General features: G+C 38.6%; 1 long non-coding RNA gene across 1 annotated transcript; it reads left to right on the top strand.

Moving 5' to 3' along the window:
- The first annotated feature begins 3415 nt into the window (after positions 1-3415).
- LOC123651791 lies at positions 3416-7872 on the top strand. Its single transcript, XR_006740714.1, has 3 exons — positions 3416-3563; positions 4786-4843; positions 7207-7872. It is a non-coding gene; the product is annotated as an uncharacterized LOC123651791 (long non-coding RNA).
- The last annotated feature ends 1167 nt before the right edge of the window (positions 7873-9039 follow it).

Here is a 9039-nt window from a genome sequence, read left to right on the forward strand (position 1 = left end):
CTTCCCCTGGCTGCCGGCAGCGCTTCCCTCTGGCACCCAGGACCCGGGCTTCCCTTGCAGCCCTGGCTTCATCTGGTTTAATTCACATATTATGCTTTTATTATTATATAATAGATTAGTAGCCCTGCACAGGAATCTGTGGGCTCGCCAGTAGCTTGTTGCCACCCTCCAGTAGCTCTCCGCCTGCTGCCCCATCTTCCTGTAGCTCCCCCAATCCCCATCCCTCCGCCACCACCTCCCCAGCTTGCTGCCCTGCCTCTTTCTATAGCTCTCTGCTGCCTGCTTGTATAATAGCTCAATTGCCTCGCCCTCCTGCTGTTCCTTGATCTGGTCGTTATGCAGTCGGTCATTACGCTTCATGGTGTAATGACATTTGCATATTACATCTTTATTATATAGGATTTGAGTTGAGTACAACTGGTCTTAAAGAGATACACTTCCAAATAGGCAAGAAATTGCCTTCTGATTTTGGCTCTGTGCAAATCTGCTTTGCTCACTCATTTAATTTAGTTGGAGGAACACGGGAACCCTGTATATTTTTGGAGCTTCGGCACAGGCCCCAGAGGAAGGAAATTTGGCACAATGGCAAAGACGTGGGCTTTGAATTCAGATAGACGTGGCTTTTGATGCTGTCTCTGTTGTGTATATCACAACATTGTTAGTGGTAAGTGGGATTAGTGACAGTATATTGGCATTTGGTAGAAGGCCAATAAGAGGTAGCTATTAAGAAAAAAAATCATCCCATTTCTCCCATTTCAGCTCCCTACTTGTGTGCAGTTTTAGTTTCATTTATCCGAAAGTGCTAGGTGGCTTGATCATCTCATATTTATCTTATTTGATGGTGGGTGTGGAAGGAGCAAATTGGGAAGAAATAAACAAGGATGAGGAAATGCATTCAGCCCAATGAGCAGGTGTGTTTCTTGTACATTTGTTTCTCTATCCTAGGGATAGGCATCCCTTTGGTGATCACTATCCTGAGGCAGAACTTGAGGAGGGAACTCTAATCTGGTTAAATTTAAAGCTTAATCTATTTTGATAATACATTTATTAAAAAAGATATATTTCCAAGTCCTTTTTCCATCAACTTGCTTTTTTTTTTCTTTGTTGGCTATCACATGGCTATATCATTTTTAGACTCTAAATGAAAAGCATGTGTAACAGCACAGAAATGCACTTCTAGTCCACGTTACCATGGGTACTGTCCAATATGAAATATGGGCTTTCTTGAAGTAGAACACACTACTTTAATTATTACATGCAGTTTGGAAACATGAATATTTATACAATTAGAGACTTGGAAGCATTGCCCAAATTCTTTCTAGCTGGACTCTGACATAGGCATTTTCCCGCCAATCTTTTCTATAAATGCAAACCAAAAGATGAAATTCTGTGGCGCCTTATTGGTTCTAAAGAAAAATGCTACAAAATTGGTCACATGAAACACAGTTGTTTGTTAGCACTGGGCCCCAAAGTTGTTTGGATTACTTTTCATTTGGTTGTTTGTTTGGTTGGTTTGTATCTATTTTCACTTGAGCTTTTATTGATCACATTTATCTTATTCCGCTCTGCAGCTTGGACTGTTGGAACAGTGCACTTAAGGCTGTGATTCAGGTCTTAGTATAATCCCATTGTAACTGACTTTTTAATGTTTCCCCCTTTCAGTTCTAATTTTTCAGTGCAAAGATAGATCTTATATATTTTTAAAAATTAATTTGACTCACAAAAATGAATAAAAGTATTCTCTTGACTTAAAATACATATGCATATACACACACAAGTACACTCACAACTAAAATGCAAAATCCAAATTATTTTTAGAATTTTGAGAATATGCTAGCTCATCATCATAAAGTACTGGGACTCTGATAAGGATTGATTTTTGAAATTTCTGGGATAAAAATAGTTAAGCATTTTTATTCTCTGCTAGTTTTATATATTGTTTACTTATTGACATTAAAACAAATTTACTTTAGTTCTTGGAATATAAATTGCTGGGCTTTGTATAAATTGTTGCACTAGGTGTTACACTTTATAATAAATCTTACATTAATAGTAGTTCTGTACAGAATTAATATCAAATTGGTGATATTACTTAGTAGGAAAAAAGAACTCATGCAGATATTAATAAATTGTAAGAGCTAGAAAGTTCCAGAATAGCATAAACTTAATGGTAGTACTTAAAAATGACTTTCAGTAGCAAGATCACATCTGCCTATTAAGTTTCTTTTTTTTTTTTTTTTAAATTTGAATATAAGCTGCTTATTTAAGATTTTTCCATGTGAGGAGCTGTGTCTAGTAATGAGTTTCCTCCTACCAGACAATTTATGCTAGATCTGCTTCCTACTTTAGTTTGGTTATGTCATGAGGGGGCAAATTTATCAGAACACCTAAGTATGATCAGGAAATACAGTTAGAACTGGGACTCTTCAGTTACTTTGCTTGAAAATATGGTACTAAGTTTTTATAATATTTTTTCATTGAGCCAACAGGAATAAAAGATACGAAACATGAAAAATACATCAAGTCTTGTTCATGATTATACCACTAGGTTTGTTGAATAAATGAATACATTTTCTTGAAAAATGGATTGTAATGTTTAAAGTAGGCAGTGATATTAAGATATCCCATTACTGCCTGTGAAACTTGACAAAGATCTGGAGGAAAAACTTATGGATATACAGTAATGCAATTTATTAAGTAAGCACTCTTTGGTACACTATGTGAATAAAGCCCCAAATCACCGGTTCTTTAAAAAAATGTTTTTAAATTAAATGTATGGGGGTGACATTGGTTAATAAAATTATATAGGTTTCAGGTGTACAGTTCTATAATACATCATCCCTATGTTCTCTTTCGTGTGGCCTTGGTGGTGTAGTGGGGAGCAGAGCTAGCTGCTTTCCAAATCACTGGCTCCTAATGACCACCGAGTGTGGTGAATCCATCAAGGAAAAGGAATCATTGGGTTTGAAAATATCATTCATTGGCTACAGATGCTGAAGTCAGAAAAGATGTGTGGACATCACTGATCCTCATGTACCCTGAGCTGTTGTGTAGTCACGTGGGTCCTTGGCAGTTTCCCAGAGGGAGGAAGCCCTGAATTAGGGAGGAAGTTCATGCAGTGAGTGCATGATCATGTGCACCTCCGTAAACTCTGACAACCACCTGTTATTTCAAGGATATGTCCTGCTGCAAGTTCATCTCTCCTTCTTTGCTCACTTGCCTCCAACTAAGACCACATTGAATGCAGAGCTTAGAGAGACAGGAAAGGAGTTCGGACGGGAGCCAAGAGGCCACAAAGCATCTTGGCCTCCGTTTTCCTCTTGCCGAGTGTGTGTCCACCATTGTGCAACACGGACAATGTTTCATCCAAACCAACACATTTTTGTTGTTGACTTAAGACATTCAAGGCATCTGAGACCTTTCTGTCTTAATCATATGCTTTGAACGGATTTCAGAGACCATGGAGGAAAGTAGTTGCTCCAGAGAATGAGAGTGGAGGAGGGGGAGTTTTCACTCAGAGTCGTCAGAGAAGATGTTTCCCTGGGACTTTTGAGGAAGCCTGGGTAAGAGACAGAACAGGGGCAGCAGACATACGGTGTGTGGACCGGGGTGGGAGGCAGGCTGTCCTCCGCCCAGCTCGCCCCAGACCTCCCTTCCCTGCACTCCTGGGGAACTGCGACAGCTGCTCACCATCCATCCATTTCATGATTTAACCTGCCAGCTTTTTCTGGGAGTGAAATAATCCTGATTCCTTTTGGCTTTCATCATGGAGGCTTTCCTGGCTGTTTAATCACATTCACTGTGTTTTTCTCCCATTCTCCTGGTCACAGTCACGAGGGGGACATGCCGCCGAGCGGAGTGGGAATGTGATGAAAACCACCTTTAAGTGTGGCACAGCTCAGTTACTCTGCTGGCTTCCTTTGGTTATCCCATGATCTGATTTCTGGGTGTAGAGGAGGCAGTTGCCTAAAGAAAATAGAGTCACCAGTTTTATTATTATTATTATTTTTTAATTTCTGAAAGAGACAATTTCAGTCATAGTCTATATTTGTAGCTCATTTCTCTCTGATTGTTTTCTGTGCTATGTTAATTCAAACTTTATGGACAAATGGATTGTATTCCACTTGATGTAATTGGAGTTAAAAGTATAGTAGTGGCTTCTGGTGGTGATGACACTCATTCACTCATTCATTCATTCACTCATTATTGAACGATGATTGAACTCCTGGCACGGGAAAAGCTCTGTCCTGATGTAGAATTATAAAGGAGAACAAAGGTAGGCATAGGGTCTATTGTGTCTCTTGGGGGAAGAAAGACATTTAGAAATAATCATATGAAGAATTATATAGGTAACATTAAAATATGTGACATAAAGAAAAGAGACACTGTTGTATGAATAACGGAAACTGAGTTGGAATGAGATAAGGTTCCTCAGGGAAAAGAAAGGCTCTTGAGCTGAATTTGAAGGGCAAGGAAGACGAACTCCCTGCACGGAGGGGCAAAAGTGTCTGGAACTGCATCACATGCAGAGGAAACACCCTGTCCAAAGGATATTGTATTTTTATCACATGGTCAGCAGAATTCCATTTCCTTAATCTGCAGGTGAAAGCCAAATGCTGCAGCCCCTTTAGACCCCTCCACTCCGAGTTTCCTGTTTCCCTTTCACCTTACTGTAAGGAGCCCCGCAGTGAGAGGTCCCCTTGCATGCTCATCTTGTCCGGGACTTCAGTCTTTCCAGATTAAACAACAAAAGTTTGCATTGTGCTATGCCATCTTCAATTTCAGAGCTGAGTGATTGATTTGCAAAATGAAATGGAGAAGTCAAGATAAGCTTACATAACAGGTAATCTATCTGGCTCAGGTGAATGGAAGTGTGGCTGAAACATTACATCTGTAGTGTTTGTGTGGGTGTCTTTTAATGGATACTTCTAGGGCTTTGACATATGTAGCTAATCAAAAAGATTTCCATTTTTTTCTTTAAAGAATGTATTCTAATTCCTTAGAGCTCTGCTTTGGTATTCTTGAATCAGAAACAGCACTTAGCTTTCACCTTCAATTCCAGATTTCATTTAATGCCCTACTCACTGAGCCCTCTCTGTCTGTCTGTGTGGGCAGGCATTGTCACAGAGGCACACTGTTCTTTCTCCTGCTGGTGGAGAATAGATGCCAAGGGTCTCAAAATCTCCCAAATTCTAAGAAAATGTCATTGACTAGGGCAGACTCCTTATTCAGCAGTGACCACCATATGTCTCCAACCCAGATTTCCTGATTCTGGCTCCTGCATGTCCCAGTGGACTTGCGCTTTGATCTCTTGTATCTGCCCTATTAATCAAAACTCCCGCAATTCCTTACCTTTTCTTGAATTCTGTAGCTTCTAAAATTTGGCCAACTCACCCTACTGGCTATAGATTAAATGTCTCAGTCTTGAGCCCTAATTAACCATCCATGCACAGCTGTTCTTTAAGTACTGAGTAGAAATCATGCCTTGGAGCTGTGGTGATTGTTTGATATTTATCAAGCCATCAGTAGGGGGAAAATGCAAGAGAGAGCGGACTCAGGAAGTTCAGTGTGTCCTTGCACCTGCTATTTCTTAAGTACCTGTGATTCAAAATAATCATATGCCAAAGTGGCAAATTTTGGGGTGACATATTCTGGTTTCACTGTGTAATTGGTTTAATGATTAATCATAAATTTATAGTGATATTTTTGTATAATCACAGGAGACAAAGTGATTACACAAAATATCCAAAACTTTGTATAATCACAGGAGACAAAGTGATTACACAAAATATCCAAAACTATATAATTTTAAATATATATATCATTTAAAAATGACATATATATTTTAAATATATACATTATTTTTATATATATCATTATTTTAAATATATATATCAGTTTTAAATATTATAAATATATAATATTAGCAAACTTACTTTAGCCTCATTTCATGGAAAAATGCCCTCCAATCTTTCATTTATTTATGAATACATTCCTTTACAATTTAATATTTACTATTTGAGAATCTGGGCTGTGTCAGGCACTGTACTATGAATTTTGTGGTGAGAACAACATGATTTCTGTCTTGAGAAGCTAATGTTTTATTGTGGGAGACAGTAAGGAAAATTATATTATAATACAATATGATCAGTGTTATATTAGTGTGATACAGGCACTATGGGAGTTAAATGTAAGCACTTTCATCAAATTCGTGGGTGAGATGTGGCATTCCGGAAACACGTGTGTGATTGTCTCATTATATATTAAATGCAACAAATTCCAATGTTCAAATCAAAGTTTAGTTAAATAGGTGGATATGAAGTCCTCTTCTGTGTAGCCACTCAAATAGAAGTTGCTAGTACACTTATAGATCCTTTTAGAATCATCAAACTGTTTTATTTAACAACAACAACAAAAAAAATGGTCATAGTTCTTCAACTGCCAACAAAAACTTCTACCTACATCATAATTCCAAGGAAGTTCATCTTGTCACTAAATAGGTTTTGAGGACAAATTATGTGAATGGGATTCAGGTGCTAGTTTCGTGCTTTCTACATTCTCCTCAAGCAAGACCAGGGCTCTGCTTCCTACGTGTCTATGAAAGCTAATGTCCTGTTAGCTTTGTAATCACACCTCATTACCTCCCCCCAGTACACGAACATTCCTCAAAAGGTTACTGCACATTTAAGACCTAGATAAGCATGGAATCATATATTTTGACTAAATATAGTTAACAATTATCGTATGATATTTTGTTGTTTTATTATTTTGTGTTAGACCTTTAATACCTTCAAAGCTTGGTAATACAATATAGACGGGAAGGAAAGCAATATGTAACTATATACACAGTAGCTACTCAGATATTATTGAATACAGGATGCAAATGTGTTTTATTAAAAACATATCCTTCTAGAAGATTTTCCAAATAAATTATATCAAAATACTTAATGTAAGATAGTGATGGAGCATTGGAAAAGGTGCTCCTCCAAGGGCTCAGCATGAATTCATTTCTGTACTTCTCTTTACCGTGGGGTAGGTGTCAGTCTTTCTTTGTAAGTTCTTTGCAACATCTCTAAAATAATGCTTTCCCCTCTTTGACTCAAGTTGAGTATCAAATATTATGAATAAAATGTCCAAAACTTTCAGGGAAGGAAGGCAAAGAGAAAACTGCATGACTTTTTTTTTTTTTTTTTTTTTTTTTTTAAGCTATGGCATCATCTGACAAGTTCACCTGAAGGTCATCTGTGTAAAGAATGTCACTTTCCTTGACCTGGTGTTCACCGGAACCCTTGATGACATTTACAACTTTGTAAGCATAGACATGGATTTGTAGGAAACCAGCAAGCTGCTCAGCAGAGAAGTGAGGATGAGCCTCCAACCCACAAACTTTGCTCCTTACGACTAGTGATTTCTGACTTTGTGGGTGGGGGTGGGGTGGGGAAATCTGTGCTTGTTGATGTAGCTGTGGTTATACTCTATCAATCTCATTACAGATTTCTTTTCCTTTTCTTCCACTAACTCTATTATACATTGGTCAGTATGTTTCAGGATAGTGAACCAGCAAGATAAACTGGCTTTCCAGCTAGATGATTTTTTTAGTAAGTTCCGTAAAACCTTGATTATCTGCATGAGAATTATGATGTTTGTAAGATTTTGTAAATTATGTGTATGAGAACTATCTGATACCCTTTTTCTTGAATTATTATAATAGCTATCAACAGGTTTCCTTCCTTCTAATCATCCATGCCCTAACTCCATATCAATCTGGTATCCCACTGTTATTTTATTTATTTATTTAAAAAAAATCCTCGCCTGAGGATATTTTTCCATTGATTTTTAGAGAGAGTAGAAGAGAGAGAGAGAGGGAAAGACAGAGAGGAATATTGATGGGAGAGAAACACACTCATTGGTTGCCTCTTGCACGAGCCCTGATCAGGGACCAGGCCCTGCAACCGAGGTATGTGCCCTTAACTATTGTAGAATTGAACCTGAGACCCTCCAGTCCATAGGCACTATCCACTGGGACAAACTGCCAGGGGCCTGGTATCTCACTTTTAAACAACCTGTACAGCAAAATGAAATCATCACCCATTGGAGCAGCCTGCTCGTGGAACTCGAGGCCCTATCTCTTGGGCTGTCATAACAAACTGCCACAAACTGGGTGGCTTAACACATCAGAAATTTATTCCTTCACTGTTGCAGAGGACAGAAATCCAAAGTCAAGGTGTCAATAAGGCCATTCTTTACCTCTTCCAGCATCTGGTAGCTGTTGGCATTTCTTGTCTCGTGGCTGCAAAATTCCAATTTTTACATCAGAGTTCTTCCTCTTCTCTTCTCTTCTCTTCTCTTCTCTTCTCTTCTCTTCTCTTCTCTTCTCTTCTCTTCTCTTCTCTTCTCTTCTCTTCTCTTCTCTTCTCTTCTCTTCTCTTCTCTTCTCTTCTCTTCTCTTCTCTTCTTTGTCAAATATCCCTGTGCATCGCTCTTACAAGGACACCTGTCATTCGGTTTAGGGCCCACCCAGGTAATCCAAGATGATCTCTTATCTTAAGACTCTTCACTTTGTTACATTTGTAAAGACTTTTTCCCAAATAGGTTACATTCACAGGTTCTGGGGATAAAGATATACAGGATGTCCCTCAAAATGCATACATACTTTAACAGCTGATAAGTCAATTTTAAAAATGAAATTTATTTTAACAAACACTGCCTTATAATTATTCAAAGAGCGTGCACAGATTTTTTTGAACATCCTATAGACATATCACTGGGGAGAGTGGCGGTAGCATTCAACCACTACATCATTCACATCCAGCCCCAGCTCAGCTATGCATCCTTACTGCCCAGTGCTTCTCAGTGTATTTCTGTTTATTTCTTGATCTTTAACCCACCTCCAACCCACAAACTTTGCTCCTTATGACTAGTTATGTTGTTCCTATGGTTCCTCTGCAGAGCATGCCTCCCCTTCCTTTTTTACATGTCCGCGTCCAAGCTTCCTTCAAGTAGACTCTCCACCCCCACTCCCTTCCAGGCGGAGTCTGC

Source organism: Pipistrellus kuhlii, unplaced genomic scaffold, assembly GCF_014108245.1.
Source record: "Pipistrellus kuhlii isolate mPipKuh1 unplaced genomic scaffold, mPipKuh1.p scaffold_m20_p_8, whole genome shotgun sequence".
In the NCBI taxonomy this organism is placed as follows: Eukaryota; Metazoa; Chordata; class Mammalia; order Chiroptera; family Vespertilionidae; genus Pipistrellus; species Pipistrellus kuhlii.